The 16,838-nt window shown below is 38.0% G+C and overlaps 1 protein-coding gene across 3 annotated transcripts in view; it reads right to left on the bottom strand.

Annotated features, from left to right (window-relative positions):
* The window catches only part of PEX5L (peroxisomal biogenesis factor 5 like), a 164,175-nt gene that overhangs the window by 45,718 nt on the left and 101,619 nt on the right, over window positions 1-16,838 (bottom strand). The window lies entirely within an intron of this gene.

Below are 16,838 nucleotides of genomic sequence, written 5' to 3'. Positions count from 1 at the left end.
GAGCTGAGACCTAAACAGTCTGGTTGAGAGCATTCCAGGCAGAGAATATGGAGATGGAAATGAGTTTGGAGGCATGAAAGGGCAAAAAAGCCAGTGTGGCTGGAATGTCCTATTGTGTGGGGAGGAGGGATGAGAAGGAATGATAGCAGGATCCCATTATGTCCATGGGCCATAAAATAAAAACTTTGTATCTCATTTTATTTTGGCATATTTTAACTGGCAGTATTGGCAGGGAAATAATAGGATCAGATGTACTCCCTTGAGAAGAGAATATGTGATTCTTTAGGGGAGCAAGACTGGAAGCTGGGAGACTAGGTAGGAGGCTATGGCTGTGGTTTGGGCCAGGGTTGCTGTTGGTGTGAAGGAAGGTTTGAGCATGGGAGATAATGTGATTTCTTTAGTCTGGAGGTTGCTTCAATAGGACCTCCCACTGAATTGGCTGTGGAGTAATAGGGAAAGGAAGAACATTTTCCAGGATTTTGGTGTGAACAGATTGTGGTGCTGTTACTGCATTGGGATAAGGAGTGGTTTGGAATGGGAAATCAAGAGTTCAGTTGTAGACTTGTTAAGTATATAATGGATACTAGAACCCAAGTGGTAGTGTCAGTAAGCAACAGATATTCAATTTTGAATCTCTGGGAAGACATCAAGGGTGAAAAATTGGATGAGAGCCACTAGGTTATAAGTGGAATTTAAATCCATGGGACTGAAAGTGATGGAGAAGGAAAAAATGTAGATGGAGAAGAGAGGAGGAGCAAGGGCTGTGTTCTGGGCTATGTACTACTTAGAAGAAAGATACAAATGGATAAGCCAGCAAAGGAGACTGGGAAGGCATGGGTTCTGAGGCAGGAAAAAACTAGGATCTAGCTAGTACAATGCATCACTTGGCACACAGTACATATTCCATACAATCTGCTGAAGAAAAGCATAAATGATTGATCTGCCTTCTGTTCCCTCTGCTTGCCTCTTCATCTCATCTCCCATTCACGCCTGCATCCCGCCCTCCAATCTAAGCAAATAGAGTAACACCAGCAGGACCTCAGTACACCAGACACTCATCCACGCATTTGCACATTTTCTTCTCTCTTCTTTGAATACCATCTTCCTTCTACTCCCAGTCTCTGGTTCAACTGTGAGTGGTATGCCTGCTCTTGGGAAACCTCCTTGGTCCTTGCCACACAAGGTAAGTCTCCCTTCCGTATGCCCTCAGGGGACCAGGGTCTTACATGTATCATAGTACTTATTACACCATATTACAATTCTCAGTTATCTTTATCTTCCACCAGATTTTGAGTAAGTTGAGGGCTGGGATAGTGTCTCCCATTTTGATATCTCTAGCTAGTACCTAACGTAGGGTCTGACAATAATAGTCACTTCTTAAACAAACAAATAAATAAAGTAATGCTTTTTAAGCAAATAAATGAATGTATAATTCAATTTGTGAGGATCAATTCAACTTCCTAATGACTTTAAGTTGTTCTCCCTGCCTTATGTATTTCCCTCAGCTTCCATGGGCAGGTTTATGTTAGCTTATCAAACCCACAGAAAAAGGGAGCACAACAGGCTCAGAGCTCTCTACATGTGCTTATTTTATTGAAACAGAAGATGCCTTCCATTCTGTACATATCACATCCGCATTTTATATGAGAGAAACCTCCACTGACAAGGCTTTAGAAACATCACCATTGCACTACAGACACAACTTAGATATTACTGGTGTAGAGGAGATAAAAAGCATACAGTGTTGGGAATGCAAGCTGGTGCAGCCACTCTGGAAAACAGTATGGAGGTTCCTCAAAAAATTAAAAATAGAACTACCCTACAACCCAGCAATTGTACTACTAGGTATTTATCCATGGGATACAGGTGTGCTGTTTCAAAGGGACATATGCACCCCAATGTTTAAAGCAGCACTATCAACAATAGCCAAAGTATGGAAAGAGCCTGAATGTCCATCGATGGGTGAATGGATAAAGAAGATATGGTATGTATATACAATGGAGTATTACTTGGCAATCAAAAAGAATGAAATCTTGCCATTTGCAACTACGTGGATGGAACTGGAGGGTATTATGCTAAGCAAAATTAGTCAGTCAGAGAAAGACAAATATCATATGACTTCACTCATATAAGGACTTTAAGAGACAAAACAGATGAACATAAGGGAAGGGAAATGAAAATAATATAAAAACAGGGAAGGGGACAAAAAATAAGAGCCTCTTAAATATGGAGAACAAACAGAGGGTTACTGGAGGGGTTTTGGAGGGGGGATGGGCTAAATGGGTAAGGGGCACTAAGGAATCTACTCCTGAAATCATTGCTGCACTATATGCTAACTAATTTGGATGTAAACTAAAAATAAAATAAAATAAAATAAAAAGCATACAGTGTGGTTAAAATCATATCATAAAGTTTCCTTAGCAGTCAGCATTGTTGAATGGGTTTATGTAAAATGCTCCTGTTCTTTTGAAGATATTTCAAAGATCCTTTAAAAATTGTAAAGAAGTCCAATGAATTGGAAAAATTTTACTGGATTGCAATGCTGCTCTATCTCATGTTTAACAATGAGGCAATACTACACACGCACCGTCAACTTTTTAGAGTCGCTGCATCTTAGCCTGCTGCTAAAACACAGATGTGACACAGCTGTGAGGTGGATCCAAGCCCTTCCATGCGGTTCAGATTTCACCAGGACTCTGCAACCAGAGTTCTGTAACCAGGACAGGGAACTATTTCTAGTTTCATTCGCAAATGAATGGGTATGGCAAGACGTAAGAAAGGTTCACATTGAATGGTCATAAATATATAAAGAACAAAGTTAGCTTTGGAGCTAGTGTTAAGAGCTAAAACAGGAACCTATTTTTAAAAAATTTAAAAAGAGGGCTCATGTTCATGTCATTCATCCTTCTTGAATTCTGGTGCAAATGTAAAGAACATCAACCTGTATTTTTTCAGTGTGGGATAAAATTATTTTGTAAATGGCACAGTATTTTTAGCCATTTTAGTTGAACCTTGAGCATTTGCCCAGATTGTGTCTTGTGACGTGTCCCTTGTAACTAGTTTTGTTGAAATGTGTTAACTTCAGTAAGTATACTAATAAAGCAGAGAAAAGCACTGAAGAGTGATAGAGAAAATCTGGGAAGAAGGCTAGGCAATAAGAAACATTAAAGGAATATTCAACCAATAATAAAACATATTAAAATAAAATGTAAAAATATGATAAGATATATAGTTCAGTGGCCAATTAAGACAATGAAGAAGGCCAGATAGAGATGGGAAGAAACTGAAAAGACAGATATAAATACAGTAGGTAAGGAGGAAGATGATTGCTTATCTCTTAAAAAATGCTTCAATCCTAGTGATATATTCTCTTTGAAATTATTATTCTCAGGTCAAATAAAACATTAAAGGATTAAAAATACACTGTCCCTAAGAACTTCACAGCAATACAGATCTAGAAATGGCTTTGGAAGAAACTGGAAAATATAGCCTGGGACTATAGCAGTATGTAAACTTGCTTTTCCCTCTATTAGAACCTTGACAAAGAGCTTGTTAGATAAAGATCTGGTAATGAGAGAACTTTGTTAGCAGTGAAAATGACCCAAGCTGGTGATGTCAATTCATGCAAGGAATTCAACAACAAATCCAACATCCTAACTAGATGTTCTTTTTTCCCATCATGGCTTAAATTGCTGCAGCAGGAATTTAGAGTAGACACAAGGAAAATATATATTCTGACTGGCAATATTGCAAGACATCAAAATGGGTCACTTAGGAAAGTTTTGGAATATTCTTTCTTTCTTGGCAACTGCTAAAATTGAACTAAATTAACTAATTGCTAAAATTGCTAAAATAGAACTGATGCTCAGGGATAGCCCTAGGCAAAAGTGGACAACCAGAGACTCTAAGACCATCTCAACAGAAGAAAGGCTTAGAAATCTTGGAATCCAGAGATTCCCAAGCTTGTTTGCACATTGAGTCACCTGGGAATCTTTTCAAAAAGCCTAGATCATAGCCAGGACCAAGGAAATCACAATCTCTGGGGTGGGACACAGGTATCAGGATTTTTGAAAGCTTCCCAGTTATAACATGGTCTCATGTTACAAAAGTAACAACTGAGGCCCAGAGGGAAAGAGACTTTTCCCAGCCTGCCAGGGCAGCTAGGGAAGAGGAGAATTATAACCAAAGTTTGTTGACCCTGATCTGATACAAAAACAAACAACCTTTTTGTATGTTTATGAAATCAATACATTATCATTATAGATAACTTGAAAAAACATTGAAATTGCCAATGGAAGTCAATAATCTCTCAATTTTACCATCTAGAGATAAATTATTAATCATTGTTGATATCTTTGCATTTCCTTCTGCTATTTTCTCAAGGTCCATATATACTTTTAAACTTTTGTAAAAGTTAGGATTATGTTTCTGAGAATAACAGTAGACTTTCTGGAAAGTCCGGAACTAGAGGTACAGGTTGTTTGGGGATACTGAGCCATATCCCTGTTATTTTTCTCCCCCTCCCTCAGGGGACACATAGCATGAGGCCCCATCTTTCCTGACACTTGCATCTAGCCTGAGGACCAAACGGATTCAGGACAGACCATGTAAGCTCTTCCTGAGTAATGATGCAAAGCCCAAGTGTAAGAAGACTGCCTTGTGTAGGTAGTGTCATCACCAGCTGCACACCTAGGTTAGGGACTCTGGGGCTAGAGGAAGCTAGATTGAGAAACTGTGTCTGCTTTTGCTCATGTGGCCATTTTAGTTCCATTATGCGTGGGGTCCTTGCCTGAATAAATCAGGACCTCTACCTAAATTTACAGTGGTAAATTTGTGTGTGTGTGTGTGTGTGTGCATAAACACACATTGTGTGTGTTCTCAAACATTCCAGACAACCTGAAGGATGCAAAATTATTATTTTGAATAAGGTACATTCTTATTATTGATCAAAATAATCACTGTGATTTGGTGGATCCATAACATCAAACTTATCTAATAAAAAATATAATTCTAATTTTGAAGGCCATACTGTATTATTGCCACCTGGCCAGTTAAAACTAAAACCTAATTTATGATGTGATTTTTTAAATCTGATGCTCACAAGCCAATATCTATTTACTATAAGTAGAGAATAAATGCTTTAGTATCCTAAAACAGCTCATTTTGAAAAGGAAGACAATTCGCTGAAGACAAATGAATCTTAAATGATTTAGAAAAGGAAGTGGTTGTGAGAAGTAAGATGATTCATTTTCAGAAATACTAAATAAAAGTTGTGCTATTTAGTTAAAATAGGTTTACAACCTATTGGAAATATGTATGAAACACAACCACCCTCCCAAAATGGAGTCCCAAACCCTTAGACACTTTACTTCCTGGTTCTTCTTCCCCTCTCCATTCCGTTAGCTTTGCAATGAGCATGCACTAAAGAACAGAAGTCCCTGTGTCACCTCAAGGAATGCACTTTTTGCCTTACATGGGCATAGGCGACTTCTGGGTAAGGCTTTAACCTCTGTAGTACTCAGCTAATGAAGAATCAGGGTAGAGACTTGCATGCTAGGAGATAAATTGCCTGGTGTAACTGTCCAGTGTGTGCTTGTCCATCAGACACCCACTCTTGCAATGCAAGAATGTTGATTAAAGCCTCACTTCTTTGTGCTCTGAGTCTCTGTGTCCCCTCTTTGGGTGAGTGGGTTTATTTCTCACAGTGGTTAACTTCAAATGTAATTTTCTCAAGCCCCCTTTACTTTGGGGGCTGCATAAATGATTTCAGTAAACATCCTGTTCCTATCACAGAAACACACCTGAGGTTAACCGGGGGAAACACATTCTGATTGGTTTTACTTATTCTATGAAAATGAAATCTTTTTTCACATTTAGGTTTAATGATAGAGTGATCTACTTATTTCCCTTCTGTCATCAGATCAGGTAGTCAGTCTATATTGTATTATGTTTGCATTTCAGAAACACTTCAGAAACATGGAGAGCTCATCCACTCATCCCTCTACTATGATTACCCAAGTTTTCTGATGTAGTACATAACTGGTGTTTAATAATCATGACATTCTGATTTGAGGGCCTGACTTAAGGTTATTTACTTATCCATTTTTACTCTTTGGATGCAAAGTAACTAAGAATTCCCTGTAAGTCTTTTATTCTCAGATTTCATCATGCAATTCAGCATTTCACAGGAAATCTAATTCATCTGAATAAATTGGATGTGTGGTATTGATAATTTCCGGTTATGTTTTAATACCTTTCTGCCTTTTACTTACTCTCTGTCCTTGCCTCTCGCCTTTCTATTAAAAAAGATGGCTGCCCTTGGCAGGGACTGATGTGTATTTCAAAGAATAACAAATAGTTTGAATATAAATTAAAATAAACATATTAATAAAAGAAATCTGATGTAAGAAAAAAATACACCTCCAAACTAAATTTCAAGTTCAAATAATTTTTAATATTATTTACTATCTGAATTCTGAATTTCCTCCTATCAATACCTCCCAGGCCAGGAAAAAAACTAGCTCCAAGGGAATGTGTAAACATGGGCCCTAGTTCTGCTTGCCAGTAATCAGCAGTGTGTGCTTGGACGAGTCCCTTAGCATCCCTGAATTTCAACCCTTTCTCTGCAGTGATGGAGTGGGCCCTATAAATCCTTGGTATGAGGTACCAACTCTAACATGGCCTGTGACATCTCTTGTAGGACAGTAACCTCTTCCAGAGAAGACTGGGGACCTCTGGGACCATCATTAAGATCTATGAGGCTTAAGTTTATGTGTCAACTTGACTGGGCCATGGGGTGTCAAGGTTAAACATTATTTCTGGGTGTGTCTGTGAGGGCAGTTCTAGATGGCATTAGCATTTGAATTGTCAGACTAAGGCAGATGGCCATCTTTTATGTGGGTGGGCATCATCTAATCTGTTGAGGGTCTGAACAGAACAAAAAGGCAGAGGAAGGGAGAATTCCTCCTCCCTGCTTATCTGAATGAGCTGGAACATTGGTCTTCTATCCTCAGACCGGGACTTATACCATCAGCTCTTCTGGTCCCTAGGTCTTTGGATTTAGACTGGAGCTACACTACCAGATTTCCTGGGTCTCCAGCTTGCAGACAGTGGATTGTGGGACTTCTCAGCCTCCATAACTGTGTGAGCCAAGTCTTTCTAATACATCACTCTCCCTCTTCTTCTGTCTTTATATAGCCTACTGATTCTGCTTCTTTGGAGAATCCTAATATAAGATCTAAGAAACCGATGATTGATCACTTGGGAAGAAGAGATAGAACTCGTTACCTTCATGGAAAAGGACTGCTTTCTTAATCAATAGGAAATATTTATTTACTGAACATCAATTATGTATCCAGTATTATATGATATATCATATACCTTAGTCAAATGAATAAAGGAAATTCAAGATGACACTTTGCCCACAGAGAGGTTACTGATTCTCCACTGAACTCTCTCTGGTTGTGTGTTTGATGCTCTACTTATTAAACCAATGTGCAGCTTAAGTGTCATCAGAAAAGAGATGTCTCTCATCATTTAGTGTTTTGATTTTATTTTATAAAAAGCCTTTCAAAGCCAAAATGGCTCTACTGAATTAAATATAGAACTGAAGACTAGAACTATTTTATTCCTGACTCCCATTATTTGACAGAAATAAGACATTTAACCTATAGATCTTATTTTTATTCCTTTTCAATAAATTGGGAATAATAATATTCAACATTATAGGAAGTTTTATAGAATACTAATGATTGGTTTATATGGGGCAGCATTGTTATTCAAGAGATGGAGTTTGGAATATTCTAGAGAAATAGAATTACATTATTCTTCCTATAGACACAAACTTCCTAGAGAGTTATTTAATAACTGCTCTTAAAAGTAAAAGAAATCCAGAGGAGAGAGAGAGAGAGAGAGGGAGGGTGGGAGACAGGCAGAGGGAGAGAAAAAAGATAAAGAGAAGAGGGAGAGGCATTCTAATTTTCCTACAAATATCAGAACTGGAAGGTACCTGTGGCAGAGACTGCTAGCTGTCAGTCAAAATATCCTCTCCTTTCTTCTGTGGTGATAGCACTGTGGTCATTTCCTAGCCTCTCTTATAGTTTGGGGAATGGGTGGTGGTGGTGATGTGATGTGTTTGACTAAGCTCCAGTTAATAGAGTGTGAGTAGATGACATCTGGGCTGGAGCTTTTAGGAAGGTGGGCCTGCCTCCTCCAACGTCTCTTTCCCCTGGTTGGGGGTGGAGCAAGAAAGCACTTGTGACTTGGTTTTGACCGTGCAAGTGAGGATAACACCCTAAGGAACCGGGGTGAATTTTGGCATGGAGCAGATCTGCCTGCTAGTCTGGCACTTTTATTTTTAACAGAAGAAATAAACTATTTTGTTTGAGCAATTGCATTTTGAGGAATATTGTATGGCTGCTAGTGTTACCCTAACTAATACCGGGTCTCACAATCATCAATCCCAGTGTTTCTGAAACTTGAGTCATTTGATCCTAACTACAATTTATCATTTCCATATTCTATCTTATTTACTTAATGTATGTTGTAATTGATACAGTTCTTTTATTTAAATAGGTGAAGTCTACTCTATCCTTGTCTAAATTATGTCCACAAAGTCGTCAGTTTGAAGTTCTAGTTATATTTTTCTAATATATGTTAAAATAAATGCATAATTATTAAAATGCTCATCCATTTTCCACCTAATCTTATAGACCAACTACATAAAACACAATCTAATTCAAACCTCTCATTTTACTGATGAGAAAGCTGAGGCCCAAATGGTAAGATACTGGCATGGGTAGAACCAGGATCCACGTCTAATTTGAGACTTTTCCCATGTACATTATATGCTATCTCACCTTTTCCAGATGAGTTTAACATGTGATTCCTGTGTACAGAATCTTCCAACAAATGGTTTAAATTACTTTCAACTACAGTCTGACCGATCTTTAGAGAATCTCTTTGAAGAGGAAGGGATAAAAATTATTGTCCAGGTTTAGTCAATGCACAGGGCACAGAACAGTCTGTAACCGCTCAAGGCTGGCTCAGATGGAGTGTGTATCTTTTCATGTTCACCTTCTTTTGCGCCAATTCAGTTAGTAAATGTCTCTTGATTAGATCATGTCCAGAATGCAGATCCTATATTTCTCTGATTTGGAGTTAAGGTCTTTTTTGGTCTGGAGCTTATATCCAAGCTACTTTTTGGTCTGAAGCTAGTATACAAATATGATGGTCTAGAAGACCAATCCATGGATAATTGAGGTTTTGTTAGAATGGGTCAAGTTAAAGATTTTATTACTTTAGCATTTACACAGTGGAAGAATATGATAACCATCCATAGCACTGACTTTAAAAAAATACAGGCAGACTCTAAATAACCCTCTTCCTTTAAATAGATCATCTGCCCATACATTTATTTAAGACCATCTTACACCTCTTTATACTTTCATCCATATCACCTATGAGGGTTTATCACAAGTTATTCTGCAATAATTCTTCTCTATGCTTCATATTATTTTGGAAATTTGTTTGTGTAAAATGAAAGGAAAATGAATCAATATGAGAAAAAAGGAACTTTTGCCAGCTTCCCAATGCACAGTATCCCAAGTTTGCAGAATACATCTAATCTTTATGTAATCTATCTACAAGTTGACATGGGAAGCATGTTCACTAACATGACATTATAAGCTTTGGGATATCTGTATCCTGGTAGTTAATCTCAAGATTCCTTCAATATTGCCCAAAGAATGTTTTCAGATATTTTCAAAAGATTTTCTCCTTTTTGGATATTGAATCTAAGTCAGAATGATTTAAGTAATGTTTAATCCATTAATCTCTTCTACATTCTTCAAAGAGGTGACACTGTCATAGAAAGCAAAAGGAAATATGAGGGGGTGATAAAGGCAGATAATTGTCATGGTAGGAGTACACCCAAGTCAGTAGTGTTTTACATAATCTTATATTAATCAAAACAGTTGGAGGATGGTCTCCAATTTCCTTCAATCTTTTACTATTTCTGAGATTCCTATCAGATCCATGGTAGATATGCACAGAATAACTTCAGGTGAAAACAAAATTTCTATATGGAAAGAACTTTTTAGCTTATGTCACTAGAACTGGATTTAACTGTTGGGTTGTTTTGAATATGGAGAGATAAAGAAGGTCACCCATATTTCTAGAAAAAGGAATACTTTTACTATCCATGTTCATTAGTGTTAACACTAATTACCAATTTGCCTGTGATTTCTCATAAAGCTCTGCTAGAAGGAAAGTTAGCCTGATGCCTGAAGGGAAGTTATCTTGAGGGCCATGTCCTTTGTGATAGGACATAGAAATGGAAAAAATGAGACTTGTCATGAAGAGATGTGTAGACACTGTGAAGAAGAAAAGGCAAGACCCTGACCAGATCCATGGTGAAGGGATGAATATGTCCCTAAGGAACGTGGACTGTCACTAAACGGTCTTTGTTCATACTCCCTTGGGGATCAGAGAAGATAAATTGAGAACCAGAATAAATGGGAGGGGGTGGTTTGAAAGACTGCATTCTAGGGTGAATGAATACCTTCTTTCTATTCTATAAGGGTAATCTTTCCATTTTTGAAGTACTGAAATGGATTGGGAATGGAGATGAGGAAGAGTATGAAATAGAATGGGGCTTGGAGGAGTAGAACAACACAATAATTATTTGCTTAGTAAATTGACCCAACATGTAGCAACTTAAACAAACAAACATTTACTATGTCATACGGCTTCTGAGGGAGTCAGGACTTTGGGAGTAGCTTAGCTGGGTGACTCTTACTTGGGGTCTCTCCTGAGGTTGGGATTAGGCTGTTGGCTGGGACTGCAGTCATCTAAAAGCTTAATGGGGTTTGGGGAGATCCACTTCAAAGATGGCTCACACACGTGGCTGTTGAAAGGAGGCATCAGGTCCTCCCTGACTGTTGGTAGAATGCTTTGCTTCTCAACTGCCAAGGGTTCTCATGACATGGCAGCTGGATTTCCTCCAGAGCAAGTGAGCAGAGAGAGAAAGAGAGAGAGAGCGAGCGAGAACGAGGCTACAGTAGCTTGTATGACCTAATCTTCAAAGTCACACACCATGGCTTTGACTTTATTCTATTTATGAAAAGTGAATCACTAAGCCCAGCCCACACTCAAGAGAAGGAGAACTAAGCTCCATGTTTTGAAGGGAATGTCAAAGAATTTGTGGACATTTTAAACTACCACATGCAATATCACAAGTGAGGCTCAACAGGAGAATTGGGCCTGAGGAGAAATCAGATTTCTAGAATTTAAAGGTTTTAGTAGACTCAATTAATTAGCCAAGAGGATTTAAAATTACACTTCCTGTTCTTTTTCTTGCTTCTGACCACTATATTCCTTTTGTCTGTGCATCTTCATTTTTCCTTATTCACACATGTCATTATTCTTTTTCAAAATCTGCTCACAAGGATCCCTCCCTCTGGGTAAAATTAGAGCTGTGAAAACATTGATTAAAACGTGTACAGTAAGCATTATGACAGTATTGGGACCAAGTGAAATGTGACTTTGATTCCAGGGATACAAAGTTCATCTTCTGTTAGTAGGTTTGTGACATTTCTTAAGCACCCACTAATGAAGAGATGCTTGGATGAAATACATGCATTTGAGGAATCAATTGCTAATTTGTTCCTTTATGCATCCAGCAAAAATTTGTAGGGCCTAGCTCTGCACCAGACTCTCTGAAAGGTGCTGAGGGCATAAAGAAGGATGCAACATGGTCCTGCCTGGAAGAAGTCAAAGCCTAGTGTGGAGGTGGCCATGTAAACCCATAGTAGCAACATCATGTGATAAGCTATACTTGAGTGATCCCCTGAGCTGTGTGCATATATCTGTGATTCTTCCAGCTCTTTAAGGGCAGAGGCTGTCTTATTCAATTTTGTATTCTTAGCACCAAGCATAGTGCCTGGCCTATAGAAGGAGCTTAATTTGTTACTAAGAACGAATTTGTTACTAAATCCAGTTAATTTGAAGGCTGGGGCACCTAGAGAGACTAACCAGCAAAATACAATACTACCAGATGCTGGCTATTTCCTTCCCTGCTAAATAGGGATAAGGATATACTTTTCATGTGTGGTTGCAAGTGTGCTGACTGCCCACGTGACTTCTCTCTCCTCCACAGATGCAACACAGTTCCCACTAGGGATCTCCATTCCTGGGAGGCAGCTTCAGGCCTCATTGAGCTCCCAGGGCTCCTTCCCTGCTTCTCACTTCTGAGACTCCTTGTGCATCCTTCCTAGAGACCCATTGTAGCTGACAGTGCGTTAGCTAGATGCTGGCTAGAAAGAAAATCCAAGAGGAAAGTAAGTTACTTTCCCTTCTTGTTCAGGGAAGATTTTTCTTTTAAAGTCTAGAATATGAGGGGCACTTGTACCCCAATGTTTATAGCAGCACTCTCAACAATAGCCAAATTATGGAAAGAGCCTAAATGTCCATCAACTGATGAATGGATAAAGAAATTGTGGTTTATATACACAATGGAATACTACATGGCAATGAGAAAGAATGAAATATGGCGTTTTGTAGCAACGTGGATGGAACTGGAGAGTGTGATGCTAAGTGAAATAAGCCATACAGAGAAGGACAGATACCATATGGCTTCACTCTTAGGTGGATCCTGAGAAACTTGGCAGAAACCCATGGGGGAGGGGAAGAAAAAAAAAAAAGAGGTTAGAGTGGGAGAGAGCCAAAGCATAAGAGACTGTTAAAAACTGAGAACAAACTGAGGGTTGATGGGGGGTGGGAGGGAGGGGAGGGTGGGTGATGGGTATTGAGGAGGGCACCTTTTGGGATGAGCACTGGGTGTTGTATGGAAACCAATTTGACAATAAATTTCATATATTGAAAAAAAAAATAAAAAAAAAAATAAATTAAAAAAAAAGTCTAGAATATGAATATTTGGTTCTATGTCCTAAAATTACAACACTTTTGAACAGAGATGAAGTTTTGGTGATTTTTCAATAAAATGGAAGATATAGAGGCAAAAGCATCCTTCCCCTCCACCGTACAAAGCCTTACTTGATTTAACAGTTCAGCTTGAGCCTAAGCAATGTCAGCCTTTGCACATAAACAGATTCCCAGCTCATTTAAGATATGCAATAAATGTGCATGTGGCATTAGATGTCTTTTCTCTAGTAGAAGAGACTATTTTTGAGCATTTTAGCTCAAACATTATTTGATTTGTACATTGTCATGTATCATGCTGTGGAAGCAAAAACCAGTTCGTACCATGTAAAATATAAAACATGCCTAATATTACTCATGGCAAGGACTGGTCAGTGCTACCTGCATTGTTATAAATGTGTCTCACTGACTGATGTTGAGATGAGGACAACCACACAAGACACTTCAGCATAGCCTTGGCCGAAATCTATATGCCATAGACAGAATTGTTTGTCTCCAATCAGCAATGAAAATGTAAATACTGAATTATATTAGGAGGTGATATGGTACTTTACATGCAACAACAGAGAGAAGGAAGTGCTGACCACATTAGGTGATTAACAATCAGCCAGCCAGCCATTAATTCAACAAGTATTTACTGAATACCTACTAGGTACCAGATATTGTTCTAGACATCAGGGTAGAGTGGTAAATAAGAGACAAGTTCCCCTTTCTCATGGAGGTTACATTTTAAAGTAAAAAGGCAACAAACTGACAGAAACAAACAAGAAAAGACCCAGTGATAAATATAAGGATGAAAAACAAAACTCTAGGCTCTGTGGTAGCAATTGGGTGGTCAGGTTCAGCTTTTCTGAGGCATTGGCACTCAAGCTAAAATCTGGATGACAAGAAGAAAACTGCCACATGAAGATCTGGGGGGAGTGGGTTCCTCTGTCTGTCAGAAGACAGAGCAGGGCAATGAGGTTGTCGTGTGAGAGGAACAGAGGGAAGCCCCTGAGGCTCATCAGGGGACTGAGGAGCAGAAGGAGCTGGAAAGGGCACCGGTATCAGGTCAAGAGCTAGGATGGCGACAGAAAAATAGGGTTTAAAGATGGAATAAAACATGAAATAGAAGGAATATTGGAAACAGAGAAACAGATGATATAAAAATATAAGATAGAGACTTCGGAAAAATTCAGCTTGCTCCAGGCATGATTTTCCTATGTCTTACTAGTGTGAGAACCGTCTCTAATAAAGCCAATCCACAGCACCTTTCTTTATTTGTTTTGCAATGAAGAACGAGGCACTTTTCGTTCTTTTAAGAATCTCATGCTGTCTACAACTTACCAGTTTTCCCTTGATTACCAACATAATACATGTTTAAGATGGAACATTTGGAAAATACAGATAAGCTAATGGAAGAAGTAAGATCACTCCAAACCCAGCCTGCCAATATAACTGCTGTTAACAGATTCTCTTTATGCTTATAAATTGCAGTAATTCAGAATATGGGCCCTGGAGTCTGGGTGAAAACCATGGCTTAGAAACTTGCTAAATGAGTGTTACTCATTTTTCAATCGATCGTAATTGCTTATAAAATGCTATAGAAATGTCTGAAATCTCTTTAAACCTCAGTTTTCTCATCTGCAAAACGGGAATAGTAATGATACCTTCTTCATAAGACTACTATGAGGATTAAACGAGATCATCCATATAATTCTCCTGACTGGCACACCGTATGCACTTTAACATGTTAGGCATTATGCCATTTTCATTTTACAAAGTTGGGATCATATTGTAAAACTGTCAGTAAAATACATTATTATTCCAATCATCACTGGACATTTTTACATGATCTTAAATATTTTCCGTAATGTAGTTTTTAATGGTTACACAGGATTTTACTATAGAGATATAATTTAGCTAATTCTCTATTCTGGGACACTTAAGCTGATTCCAAATTTTCACTATTTAAAAAATTATTGTAAAATTTCACGCTTATTTCTCTAGGATAAATTCTCAGTGGCTGGGTCAAAGGCTGGATCACGTATACTTTGATGCCTTTCATCATATCCTCTCCATGAATTAGATTATACCCTTGGATAAGAATAATGTTAGGAAGTAAATAGTCCACATACATGTGAAGTTTTGTAGGTCTGATTTACCATCAGCTTAGTGAAATACTCCCCTCTATCCCCTGCCTTTTTTCTCCACACCTGTTCATACCTTCTGATCAGCAACATCTTCCCTCATTCCCTAAGAAAGCTTCTCAGTTCCAGGCTTCCAGATGAGCCAATCTGCTTACAATTTTCTGATTTGCTGGGAATTCTTTACTTACAAATTCATTTCCCTTGAAGCCATAAACTCATAGGATTTTAGTATATTAGAAATCCAAGCCCCTCATCTCACAGATGAGGAAACTAAAGTTGACGGAGCAAGTGATTTGTCCAAGTTGGTCCTCTGGTCCATGCTGTTAGACAGCTAGGCTGGGTTGGCTCATTTCTTTATCTCTAATACCTAGTTCAGAAGTTAGCACATGCAGACAGTCAGTGTTTGGTGAATGAATAACTACTTGAAGTGACTTACAGCCTCCAAGGATTCTAAACTGAAAAGGACCATAGAAGTGTGGAAACTGAAGCCCATATTGGTTGATGAAATGTATGTTGTCATTTAGCTATTAGTGATAAGTTGGAATAACACATCAGTTTCTCAATTCCCAGGAGAGACAAGGAGAAGCCAAGAGAAGGCTTTGTGGGGTCAGGTGGACATCATGTAGAGAAGGGATTAAACTAATTCTGCCTTGTTCCAGAGAGCAAAGCCAAGACGAAAGAGAAATGGAAGTTGCTGGTAGGCCAATTTCAGCATAATACATGGAAGAGCTTTTTAATGGTTAGTAATGTCCAAAATAGAAACATATTTTCTAGAAAAGAAGTTGCCCCTAATTTGAAGTATTCAAATAGAAACAGGGTATGTTTGAATAAATAATTTGTTAAGTGTGTTTGAAAAGAAACGAATTTTGTTCCATGTGCCTGGTTGGGATAGATAACTACTAAGGCCTCCCCAAAACTAAGGTGAAATGATTTTATGAATATATGTACACATACACACAGATGGATAAATGAATAATTTTTTCCTTATTGATATGTTATTTTGTAATTAGGTCTTTTGAGTTGAACCCATTGTGTTTCTCATTATAAATGGGACCCGATAAATTCTAATGTCTTTACTGACCCAAGATTCTATGGTTCTAAATCATCTTTTTGGTGATAATTCAGTGTGCTACACATAGTAGGAATTCAAAAGATGAATTTAAATTAGCTCTTAAGTCTGGAAAAATCTACATTTAAGATAAATTGAGTTACAGGCTCCATGAGTTGAACAATTTGATTGCACTCAGCTGGTCTCAGTCAAATATATCAATTGATCACATTCAAGAACACTAATGCATTAACTTTTTTTAAACTAAAAAGGGATAAAATTAAAAGAAGAAATTTGGTGAATTGTATTGTGATGAGATAAAGTTGTTCTTATTGATGAATGATGATATTAAATTATGGCTAGAATTATTTCCTAGACTATAAAACCTTTCAATATGAAACTGCAAATATGATTTAATTGCACTTCAAGTATGGAGTTACTGAAAGACTGCTCATAGTATAATAATTTCATCCAAATCCTAGTGGTAAGATAGCCACATAAATGAACCATATCACAAGAATACTTTAAATTTTCAAGATTTCAAATCATTGATGGAAATAGAGATCCTAAAAAATTCATACTTGGGTTTGGTGAAAAGCTCCACTCTTACATAGCAATCTAGCAAAGCTTTGATGAGTATCATAGATGGTGTCTGTAATGTACTCTTTGTGATTCCAACCAGGGAGGAAATTGATAAAAAGACAGCAAAGGTTGCTTCTTTG

This window comes from Panthera leo, chromosome C2, assembly GCF_018350215.1.
Source record: "Panthera leo isolate Ple1 chromosome C2, P.leo_Ple1_pat1.1, whole genome shotgun sequence".
Taxonomy (NCBI): domain Eukaryota; kingdom Metazoa; phylum Chordata; class Mammalia; order Carnivora; family Felidae; genus Panthera; species Panthera leo.
The sequence above is the reverse complement of the archived record's forward strand: the minus strand, read 5'-3'. Positions and strand labels throughout refer to the sequence as shown.